We start from the raw sequence: 12,606 nt of genomic DNA on the forward strand, positions 1-12,606 counted from the left end.
TTGGCTCATCCGTCATGCTTCTCCCTTCCAAGCCCTTCAGGGTCAGCATTTAGGAGCACCAGAGTCCTAAATAGGGAGTAGAGTCCGGACTTTCACTCAACAAATGGAGGAAATTGAGGCCCAGAGAGAGCCAACATGCCCAAGACAACACAAGGAGTCAGCCACGGGACCCAAGAGCTCAGACTCACTAGGGAAAGCCGCTCCACCTCCCGCGCTGGAGGTCAGGGAGCCCCCCACAGGTCTCCATGGAGACCAAAGGGAGTTGGAGTCTGTCAAATAAAAACAATAATACTATCAACTCGTTTATTTTATACTTGCCATGTACCAGGCATATAATCTCTATAACAACCGTTTGAGTCGAGGATTACTGTCTCACTTTACAGATAAGGACAAGAGCTGATAAGTACTGGAACTGTGACTCATACCAGCACCTTTTAAGTCCAGAATCTGTGCTTTTGGCCGCTATGATGTGAGGTGGTGGGGAAGTGGTTTCAGCCTGTTGCCCCAGCAGAGCCTCTCAGTCCTTCAGTCCAGATCCTCTGTGACCGCCCACTCACCCCACCTCACCGCCATCTGGAGAGAGAGCCCCATCCACTCCAAGACTCTTAAAGGTGTCATTTCATTCCTACATCCCTGAGAGATGGTCCCATTTTACACGTGGGAAAACCAAGGCGCAGAGAGAGAAGAGACTTCTTAAGGGCACACAGGAGGAGGAACGAACAGAACCTAGTTTGCAGATAATAGTTCAAGGTCCCTTTCTGCTGGGCAGACCCCATCTAGGTCCTCTCTACTTCACCTAGGCACCATCTCATTCTCCAGAACGAGGGTCGGCACCCTTCAAGGCCGAGTCGGTCCTACTTCAAACCTCGCGCGTCTCTTGGAACGGCCCCTTGGGGTGGGGCACACCTGGGCTTCCTGCGATTCTCAGGGCCTGCCTGAGTGGCGGCTGTCGGCTCCAATGAATGGCTTGCTTCGTGCTATCTCCGCCCTCGCAGGCTGGGAGGAACCGCACAGGTGAATCTGTGCGTGCGGACTTACTGTAACGCGCACGCGCTAGGAGTTCTTAGCGGCCCCGGAAGAGATGTATGGGTCTCTCCCCGCCGTCAAACCTTTGGGGCTGGGGTGCTCCTCCAGAGCTGCCTGTCTGCCTCTTTCCCTTCCTCCCTGCAAGGGGCGAGGCAGGATGGTGGTGGTGGTGAAACAAAGATCAAAGGGCAGCCGGGTGGTCCTGGGGAAGCTTGCAGCCACAGCCCAGGAAGGAGTAAACATCCCCGGGGGGGGGGCGGGGTCGTAGTATTTACTGCCTGTTGTATGTCAGACACGGGATTTACCCTATTGCAGGTTGAGCACTGTGCCAGATAAGTATTATCAGGATCAGGAGGAAGCTGAAGCACAGGGAGGTGAAAGCACCTTGGGCTGGTAATTGCATTCAAACTTGAGTGGAATTCTGCCCCATTCTCAGAGGAGGTGATGTGCAAACTGATCCTTGAGGAAGGGTGCAAAGAAATCCATCTCACAGAGAGGGGGGAAAAGCATGAAAATGCGTTCCTGGCAGGGGGACAGAATGAGTAAAGGCTGGGAGATTTGTAAAAAGGAGGAGAGATGGGCTGTGGATAGCAGGAGATGGAGATGGAGGTGGTCCCATCTGTGAAGGGCCCTGAATGCCAGACAAGCAGGGTGAACATACCGTGTGGGCACTGGGGAGGCCTGGGCCTCAGTTTCTGCATCTGTGAAATGAGGGGATTGGACTGGCCCCCTTCAGGCCTGACCACGGTAAGGGACTAACAGGAAGGGTCTGGATTCCTCCAGGTCCCACTGTGGACTGGGAGAGTGGAGAGCAGTTGGAGCAGCTCAGGGGCCAAGGGTAATATTGTGCTCCAGTGCCGGAGTCTGAGAATAAATATTTTACCAAGCTGGCAGCGCCAGATCCCTGAATCACCCTGGCTTCCCCTCCCCCCCAGCCAGGGTCCTGCAGGGAAAGCCCAGGCCTGGGGTCAGGAGGCAAGAGGGGTGATGGTCTTTGCCCTGGCTCTGTCCTGGGCAAAGTTTTGGTTCTCTGAGAGGCTCAGTTTCCTCATGTGCACATGGGGGAGTTGTGGCCTGAGCTCTTAAGCCCTGTCCCCCAGACTAAAACAACATAAAATTCCAGGATTTGCAGGGACACCCCTCCTTGGGATATGCTTACAAGTGGCTGTGAGGCCAGCCAAGGCCAAGACCTTGGGCCTCTGAGAGAGTCCGGGGGCCGCTGGACCATGGGAGGAATGGAGGGGTTAGAGATGGGTCAGGGTTGGGCCTTCTGTTGGGGTCTCATAGCCTAGTGGGAGTAGGGGGAGAGATGTATCTGGACTCTAAAAGTTGTAGAGAACAAAGCTCTCACTTGCTGTTTGGCATGCTGAGGGGATGGGGAAAGGCAACCTGGAGAAGGGAACAGCATGAGCAAAGGAAGGGAGGTAGGACTGTGAGCACTTGGTTGGGGAAAAGTCAGGCAGGCGAGGCTGGAGCATGGGGTCCCTAGAGGAGGAGAACAGGTTCTTGCTGGGTTGGCTGGATCTAAGGGCTGTGACCCTCCTCCTCATGGGCAGAACTGGAGGCCCCTCAAGGTCATGGCCAGCAGCCCCAGGAGTGGAGCTGGGGACCTGTTTAGCAAACCAGTTTGGCAAGGCTGTCTCCTCTATGATGTCATCAAGCTGCTGTGTTCTCTAAATGACAGTGCCAGATAGACTTCCGGCCTTGGAGAAGAAGGGCGCCTGGCCCCAGGTGCTGAGGGATGGGAAAGGAGTGACCTTTCAATGTAGGAAACTTGGAGGCAAGTGGGCCCTGGGGAGGAGAAGGCGGTGTGAGATGCCCACCAGGCTGTTATCAGCCCCAGGAGACCAGCCTCCTGGGCAAAGGAGAGGGTTCTGGATGGGCCAGCCTGGACTACTTGTGACTTCTAGGGTTCTCTGATGCCTGACATCGTCTAGGCTCATGACAGGGGTCCTGTGTAATTGCTGCCCAGTGGGTTGGGAGCCTGGCTCCAGATCAATTTTTTAATACATGGGTGGCGATTTTATTATTACCATGACCCTCACAGCTTGAGCCCTGTGAGGTAGGACCATCATTATACAGATGAGCAGACAGGCTTAGTGAGGCCAAGCCATGCCAGCACCTCACACAGGATTTGAACCCAGAACCCTGTTCTTTTTTTTTTGGTGAGGAAGAGTGGCCCTGAGCTAACATCTATGCCAGTCTTCTTCTATTTTGTATGTGGGATGCCGCCAAAGCGTGGCTTGATGAATGGTGTGTAGGTCCACGCCCGGGATCTGAACCTGTGAACCCTGGGCCGCCGAAGTGGAGTATACTAACTTAACCACAACGCCACCAGGCCAGCCCCTCCAGAACCCTGTTCTTAACTATGGTACCCTACCATCTGCCATTTGAGATCTCTGCCCATGGGGGGCCTTGTCATATTTCTTAACTAGTTGTGAGCACAGCAGCTGAATCTTGGCATCACAGAGTCCTAGATGCCCATCCTGTGGTCCAAATAGGTAATCTGAGTCCCAGAGAGGGCAAGGGACAGGCTTCAGGTCACACAGCACGTTGACGGTAGAGCCATTCTGTGCCCCAGATCCCCAGCTTCCCAAATTCCTTTTTCCCCCTCAGAGCGTGGCACAGCCAAGCATGAAATAACAATAACTGACACCTTTTGAGTGCCTACTGTGTGCCACTCACTCATTTAATCATCATCACACCCCCATGAGGTAGGTACTAAAATTATATCCATTTTACGGATAAAGAAACTGAGGCCAGAGAGGGGAAGTCACTTGTCCAAGTTGACACGCATTTTGGTGGTAGGGCTGAGATCTGAACCTAGATGTGTGAGCCTTTTTCCCTTGGTGGACCCGGTAGGCTTCATCGGAGGCATGAAGACCTCTAGACAGGAGGGCGGATGGCACCTTTGCAGGCTTTGGAGGCGAGCAGTGTCCAGTTCATAGTTTCCAGGCGGGCCTGGCCTCCCTGGGGCAGGCAGAAAAGTGCTGAGACTGGGAAACGCTCTGAACCTTCCCAGAGGAGGCGGCCACGGTGGGAGGGAGCGCTCGGTGCAGACCTCAGAGCCAAGTGTAGACGTGGCGGCTGGACCCGCTGCAGGCGAGGGAGGGCAGGCGGGTGGGGCCCAAGCCCGAACTGGCCTCCCAGCAGTATTCCCAGCCATCCGCCAGCCAGGCCCGGCCCTGCCCGCCCTTCTAGCTCGCCATCTGGATTTGAGATGAAGACGCTGGGCCTAATAATAGCTGAATGGCAGCAAAGGCAATGCCTGGAGCCACAGCCAGAGGGGGGCTGGGGTCCCTCATCATCTCGTGCTGGCCTGGTACAGGTTTCAGAACTTTTAAAATAATAGCAGGTGCTTATGAAATGCATACGCGTGCCAGGCATTGTGCTAAGGCTTAGCCCACAGTAACTCATGTATTCCTCACGACCATCCCAATGAGATAAAACTGTTATTAGCCCCATTTGATGGATAGAGAAACTGAGGCACAGAGAGTTAAGCAACTTGCCCGTGATGATTATGGCAGCCTCCAATTGCTAAGCACACACATGTCCATCCTGAGCACTGTGCTAAGCACTTTCTGTGTATTTTCCTATCTGAGAAAAATACAGGAGGCATTATAGGCAGCTCATCATTTATTTAGATGAGGGAAAAATGGGACCCAGAAGGAAAAGGGACTTGCCTAAGGTCACGTGGCTACGAGGAGCAGAGTCAAGACTCAAACCCAGGACTCTAACTCTAGAGAGGTTAAGACCTTGGCTTCTGGAATCAGACAAACCCGAGTATGCTGGGGACATCGCTGCTCCTTAGCTGTGTGGACTTGGCAAGTCACATCACCTGCCTGTGCCTCTGTTTTCTCCTCTGTGAAATGGGCGTTTGGTTGAGATGATACTATCACCTGCCAGCTATTAAGCCCACCTTGGGGACAGCAGGTCATTGACGTCGTGCATTTACATTGTGCATTCCCTCCTTCAGTTATCACAACAGCCCTCAAGGTGGGGATTCCTCTTCTCCCACACCTGTTTTATAGAAGAGACATGTGAGGCTCAGAGAGGGAGAGGATTTGTCCAGGACCAACTACAAGTGAGTCAGGACTTGAGCCCAGTGCCGTGTTTCCAGAGGCTGAGCTCTTGTCTCTTTCTTGACACTTTGCATCCTGATGCTGAGGCACAGATGGGGTGTGGGCTGTGCCTGGCTCACACAGCGAGGTACGTCTCTAGGGCCATCTGCTGTGTGAAGGCCAGCCCCACTCAGCTCACTGCAGTCACAGCTTCTCCGGGCTTGGAGCAAGATGTTCTCTAGCCTCAAATTTCTGAAGAGATGCCCTGTTCTTCCAAAGCCTAGAGCAAGATCCAGATTTTTGGGACCCTTCTCTGGGATGCCAGGGTGCTGGATTGCAGGTTCGGCTGGCAGAGGTGGGGAGGTCTCTTCTGGCCAAAGAGGACTAGTGGTGGAGTCATGAGGGAAGCTTAGGGCTTGCAGTCTTCAAGTTTTGCTTAAATCCTCATTCTTCCATTCACTAGCCACTTCCTCTCCCTGAGCCTCAGTTTCTTCATCTGTCAAATGGGGGCACTAATGTCTCCTGTAGTAGATTGTATGCAAAAATGACTTGAATGCTTTGCCTCCCTGTATGCAAGCCCCTTTGCAATGTGACTTTGGAACCCTTCCCATCAGGAGAGAGAGTACTTCCTCTCCCCTTGAATCTGGGCTCAGTCATGTGACTTCTTTTGGCCAGTAGAATGCAGCAAAGGTGACATTGCCAGTTCCGAGCCTGGACCTTAAGAGGTCTTGTAGCTTACGCTCATTCTCTTGGGACCCTCCTGGCTGTCATGTGAACATCCTGCTGAAGGATGACAGACCACTGGAGCAGGAACGGGCTGTTGAGTTGTCGTAGCTGAGGCCATGCCAGTCCGTCCCTGGCTGATCCAACAGCTGACCACAGATGAGTGAGTAAGCCCCACTGAGACCAGAAGAACCCCTAGCTGAGCCCAGCCCAAACTGCCAATCCAGTGAAATCACGAGCTAAATAAATGGTTGCTGTTTTAAGGCATTAAGTTTTGGGGTGATTCGTTATGCAGCATTGTTGGGTAATACGCAGTTTTATTCAGTGTTATTGATGGTAACTGCTGTGACAAACCGAAAATCTCAATGCCTTAACCCAGTCAGAGTTTCTTTCTCACTCACGCACAGTCTTATATAGGCCAGGACTCTCCTAACCCATCTTCCTTGGAAGGCAGCTCTCTTTCAAGCAGTGACTCCCCCAGGCCCTCCCTGAGATTCATTCCTGAACCCTCTGCATGTGGAAAGGAAGCCTAAAAATCAAAAAAGGCTCACCATCTCTTAATTGCCTTGGGCCAGGGGTGACGTGTGATTTCCTTGGCCAGAAGGTAGTCACAGAACCCACTAACTGCAGGGGAGGATGAGAATGTGCCCTTCCTGTGTGCCCAGGATGAGGAAACAGGTTGGAGACCACAGAGCATCACTTCTGCCACATTCCTTCCCTCACCAAGCTGCCATGAGGGGTCAGGCAGGGAATTAACATCTATAGCAAACTGACTCCAGCATCTAGAACAAGGTGGTTTAAATAAGGGGCAATTTGTAGGTGAAGAATCTGAGGCTCAGAGAGGTTGAGGAATTTGCCCCAAATCACACAGCGAGCCAACTGAGCAGCTGTTTGTGGTAGTGAAGGGCTCAGGATAGATCTGAGATTGGACAAGTCTAGCTGCAAATCCCAACTCTGTCACTTTCTCACTGTGTGACATTAGGCAAGTTACCCAATTTCTCTGGGCTTCAGTTTCCTTATCCACAAAATGGGGAGAGAGGAATAGTTCCCACCTCATAGGGTTGGGGTGAGCACTGAGGAGCTTGTGTGTGTCAAGAGCTTAGCTTAGATCCTGGGACCTGGGACCTGCTTAATAAACATGAGTCACCCAGGCAGACATGATGCTATTTCTGATCTTCCCTTGCCAGGGTCAGCAAATTTATTATGTTTTGTACAAATCCTGTCCCTTCCTCCTACCTCTTGTGGTGTGAATGGTTTTATTTGCTTGGTTAAGAGAAGAAAATTTTTCCCTGGTTGGATACTAGTCAGTCAACAAACCTTTACAGGCAAAAAGCCCCCAACAGCAATGACTGTTCTGCTGACAGAGGTCTGAAATGCCTCCATGCCTGCTTCCTTTAGACTGAAGCTTGGCTCTGTGAGGTGCATCCCCTGCCCAACCCACCTCTAGCGTTGTCCCATAGCTGGGAAGGGGACAGGGCCAGAGGGTCTGGAGCTAATGGGCTCCGGCTGGGGAAGGGCCAGGTCCAGAACAGATCCTGCTGGGTGTGTCGTCTGTGCAGTCTGAAAATTTCTGCCCACCCAGAAGGAAAGGTCCAAGATGGATGAGGGGTGGGTTCCCCTCCTTTCTCCCCCTTTTAACCCACCTCTGAGTCTCCCCTTGCAACCAGCCAGAGGTTCGTGAGCATCCGCTGACACTTGGTAGGGCTCATGGAGCTCACAGTCTGGAGGGCAAGACAGACTCAGCAAACAGCACCCCAGGTAAAGTTACCATTACAGATTAGGTGAGCTCTGTGAAGGAGGAGCCACGTGGCGCTGTGGGAGCATGTACTGGGGGTCTACTTTAATTTTTTTTTTCTTTGTGAGGAAGATTCGCCCTGAGCTAACATCTGTGCCAGTCTTCCTCTATTTTGTATGTGTGACGCCTCCACAGCATGGCTAATGAGTAGCGTAGGTCCACACCCATGATGTGAACCTGCACACCCTGGGCCCCGGAAGCAGAGCACATGGAACTTTAACCACTTGGCCACAGGGCCAGCCCCCCTAAATTATTTTTAAAGTTTTGTCTTGACAAGATAATCCTGGGAGGTCAGAGAATCTCTGGTCTCTCATGAAATAATTATGCTCAGATCTGGAAATTTGCTAAACAAAGGACTGAGTTGGTCTTGGGGTGAGGGTGGTGTTCCAGGCAGGAGGAACAGGCTGTGCAAATGCCCTGAGGGAAGAACAACCTCTAGGATTTCATGGAGGACCAGTATGACTGGAGCTTGAAGGGTAAAGGAAGGAGTGGGGTGTGAATGGGAAGGGAGAGGGGAGCAGGGGCCAGGCTCCCCGTGGGCAGGACTGGCTACATAATTTGTGGGGCCTGGTGCAAAATGAGAACATGAGGCCCCTTGTTCAAGAATTATTATGAATTTCAAGATGGTTACAGTAAAGCATTAAACCAAGCATGGGGCCCTGTGCAACTGCACAGGTCATACACCCATCAAGTTGGCTCTTCCCATGGACCATAGTAAGAAGGAAGACTTCGCTGTGAGGGCCGTAGGGAGCCATGGAAGGCTTTAGAGCTGGGGTGATAAGATCTGATTTGCATAAGCCATAGTTGCTGTCTTACTACACCACACCTGGATGGTATTTGACTTTCTCCTCTCTGCACATGTGGTCTGATTCATTTTCCTAAAATATTTTACTCAGAATGTCACTCCCCTGCTCAAGAACCTGCAGTGGCTCCCACCTCCTAATCAGATCTAGTCCAAACTCCCTACCTACACACTCAAGGCCCTTCATAATTTCCCCTCACCTGATTTAGTTAACCTGATGTCAACATAGGCTGTGTGCTGCATGCCACAGATGATGAATCCAGACCCAGGCTTGAGACTGCAGAGAAACAAAAATGCGTATTGCCATGTGAAATTTCCTGATTTTTAAATGTTAACGATGAATTCAAAAAGCTATTAAGAAGCTGTGCAGGCCAGACACACATGTCCATGGGCAGGACCTGGCCCACCAGGCAGCCCCGGGGTGCGATTGGGCTTGGTGAGCGCCTAGAGGTGAGCGTGATGAAGACGAGTCAGGAAGGACCTAACTGCATCCTGGATCCTGGAACACCCTTGCCCTGGCAGAGATGTGCCCTAGGTGGAACTCACTACCACAGGCACACATTGAGCACCTACTGTGTGCAAGGCTCTGGGCTAGGTTGGGGATACAAAGTACACTGTGAGGCTGCACCCTCCTCCAGGGCAGGGGTGGGCCAACTACAAGACACCCGGGCTCCAGTCCTGACTTGCCCTCCTGCAATTGCTCTGTGTCCTTGGGTTAGTGTGGTGTAGTACTAACTTTTTTGAGGAAGATCAGCCCTGAGCTAACATCTGCCGCCAATCCTCCTCTTTTTGCTGAGGAAGACTGGCCCTGAGCTAACATCCATGCCCATCTTCCTCTACTTTATATGTGGGACGCCTGCCACAGCATGGCTTGCCAAGCGGTGCCGTGTCCACACCCGGGATCCGAACGAGTGAACCCAGACGCCAAAGCGGAACATGTGCACTGAACTGCTGCGCCACCAGGCCAGCCCCTAGGAAACAATTTTGAGCGAACTAAAACAACGAGTTTGAGGGTTTCTCTCTTTCTACCTGGAAATTTTTATAATCTTGATACCACTTCTGATCACCTTCCAACAAAGTCCCCTTTTGCTCAGGGTAATCCAGGGAGGTTTCTAGTATTTGAAAACGACCACTCCTAATACCCAAAAGAATTTTGCCTCCAAAAGTAGAGAAGGGCTACTCTTCCTCAGTCCTACCCCTTACCTTTGACCAGTTCTTCCAGCCCCAACCATCACAGCCTGGTTAGACCCACCTGCTTCTTAAAGGGACAAAGTCCCTTTTGGGAGACTTCTGATCATTTAAATCTCCTTCAACAACACAGGAGTGGTGTTCAAACATTACCCTGGGAATTCTTCTTTGCCCTCTCTCAATATTTTCCCAGAAAGAGAGCTGAGGCTCCTTTCAGAGCGCCAGTCCCTTGTTCCCCTCCCAGCCCCTCAGCTGTCTTGTGCATCAATTAGCTGGTGACTAATTGCTCCCTAATTGCAAAATGACTGACCCACCCACACCAGGGACACGGGGCCATGGGCATCTTCCAGGGAAAGGTCTTTTGTGAGTCCCGGTGGTTCACTTGTTCCACAAATGTGGGTTGAACCTTTTCTTTAGTGGCAGCTCTTGTTCCAGGGCCTGGGGACTCAGTGGTGAGCAAGAGAGACAGATTGTCCTGCCTTCAAAGAGCTCAGTCTAGCGGGAGCCAAATAGCAACAAATAAATCATTTCCGATAATAACTGCTATGATAAAAAAAAAATTAGGGGCTGGCCCCGTGGCCAAGTGGTTAAGTTCATGTGCTCCGATGCAGGGGGCCCAGTGTTTCGTTGGTTCGAATCCTGGGCGCGGACGTGGCACTGCTCATCAAGCAACACTGAGGCAGCGTCCCACATGCCACAACTAGAAGGACCCACATCGAAGAATATACAACTATGTACTGGGGGGCTTTGGGGAGAAAAAGGAAAAAAATTAAATCTTAAAAAAAAAAATTTAAAAGGATAACACAGTATAGACTGCCAGGAGCTTCACATATGGGTGCCGGGAAGGCTTTCTACGGAGGTGACATTTGAGTTGAGACCTGAATGGTAATTAGGAGACAACCAGAGTGAAGATGAGGAGGAAGCACGGTCCAGGGAGAGAGCACAGGCCAGGGCAGAGGTCAGGTGGGAGGGACCAACGTGGCCTGTCTGAGCAGCACTCACTGCATCCACTCAGCCCCAGGGATTCAGGAGTCAGCCATCAGGCCGGAGCTGGTTGAGAACGGAGCAAACACCCCTCCCTGCCCTGTTGGCAGAGACTGGGGGCGGGGTTTACTCCTCCTGGCTCCGCCCCGAGAAGGAGGAATTATCCATCTAATTGGTCAGATTCCAGGATCCTGATTGGTCTTTGGTGGTAACCCGGGGCTCTTTCTTCAAGGTCCCAGACTCACAAAACACCCTCCCCCCTTCCCCGGGGGCTTCGAACAGAGCCCCTTAGAGGGTTCACTTTAAAGGGAGTGGCTGCTGTGCTCTGGGAAGCAGTTCCTAAAAAGCTGCCCTTGGGGCACAGGATGGGAACTGCAATATTGACTTGTGTCTGTAGGAGTTCCAATGTCATATTTGATCTTAACAATGATTTCGTACAAAGGACCAAAGAGAAACAGCCAAGCAAGGAGGGCTCCTGCCTCTAAAAAGGGTTGAATTTAACCCCAGGAACAACTGTAACGCTAAGTTTAGTGAGAACTGCTACTTAACTCGTACCTCCCTCTTGGTTCATTAAACTCCTGTTCTCAAATTAAAAGTGCTGTTGGGTTCGGAGGTTGGGTCAAAGGTGAGCTCATTCATTCACATTATGAAGTTGTTAATTTGAAGTGTGCCCATGTTAGATCTCTCTGTAAGACACAAGTATCCATCTGGGCTGTTCAATACTCTATGGGGTTCGAGAGTTTCCTTTTTAGGGCCAAAGCATTACTGGAGGTGGGCAATTCCTACTGCTCTCACGTATTTCTGCCATGGGAGAAAGGATCTCCCGCCTGTCACCACAGGTCCCAGGCATCACTCGGCACCTTGAGGCAGCTCCCAAAATTGCAGACAGAAGCTGTAGAAGGAAACTGTCAGTCTCTATAGGGCTTGCCTTGTGTCTCCAAAACTTATTAAATGACATCACAAGTAAGGCTTGGCAAATAGGATGTGGGAGTCCGGCCAGTGAGGGCAGACAGGAGCCTGAGGGCATGGATGCAGGAAGGATGGAGATTGAGACTGCCAATAGGTGGAGGTGAGGACAGAGCTGAGCACCTCGGAAGGAGAATGAACAATACTAGTTAACATTAGAGAACACTTTTCACAAGTGTGGTCCTCTTTTATCCTCAGAACCCCTGACTGGTGAGATATAATTATACTCATTTTGTAGATAAGGATCCTAAGGTCCAGAAAGGTCATGGAGCTACACATAACCAAGCCACGCAGCTTAGACTGGTGCTTAGTGAGTGAGCAGTTGACATTTATGGAATAAAAGTAGAAAGTGTGCATTTGATAGCACTTTTTAAAAGAACTGTAAATGATGAGAAATTTACATTATTGCGTAGTCTTAAGTGTCTCTCCACAAGACACTTACTAATTTCAAAGGGGTGCTTTACACCATAGAAACTGAGCTGACACCTCCTTAACCAATTGATCAGTGTTAACATCACCAGTAATAAATCACGTTGACAGACGCCAGCCTGGTGGCGCAGCGGTTAAGTGTGCATGTTCGGCTTCTCGGCGGCCCGGGGTTCGTCGGTTCGGATCCCAGGTGTGGACATGGCACCACTTGGCACACCATGCTGTGGTAGGTGTCCCACATATAAAGTAGAGGAAGATGGGCACGGATGTTAGCTCAGAGCCAGTCTTCCCCAGCAAAAAGAGGAGGACTGGCAGTAGTTAGCTCAGGGCTAATCTTCCTCAAAAAAAAAAAAAAAAAAAGTCATGTTGACAGAATGTAGCCCCTGTATGATGCACTAAGACGGGTACAACATCACTTCTGTGGGATTCTTGCCAAAAATGCATAATCTTGAACTTACCATGAGAAAACATCAGACATCCAAACTGAGAGATTTCTATGAAATGACTGATCAGTACTCTTCAGTGTCAAGGTTATAAGAGATAAGAGAGACTGAGGAATTGTCATAGATTGGAGGAGACGAAGAAGACATAACAACTAAATGCAATGTGGGATTCTGGATTAGATCAAAAGG

The 12,606-nt window shown here is 51.0% G+C and overlaps 1 long non-coding RNA gene across 1 annotated transcript in view; it reads left to right on the plus strand.

Annotated features, from left to right (window-relative positions):
- LOC139084685 (uncharacterized) overlaps positions 1 to 12,606 on the plus strand; it is a 55,800-nt gene that overhangs the window by 406 nt on the left and 42,788 nt on the right. The gene's annotated exons all lie outside the window — the stretch shown is intronic.

This window comes from Equus przewalskii, chromosome 7, assembly GCF_037783145.1.
Source record: "Equus przewalskii isolate Varuska chromosome 7, EquPr2, whole genome shotgun sequence".
In the NCBI taxonomy this organism is placed as follows: Eukaryota; Metazoa; Chordata; class Mammalia; order Perissodactyla; family Equidae; genus Equus; species Equus przewalskii.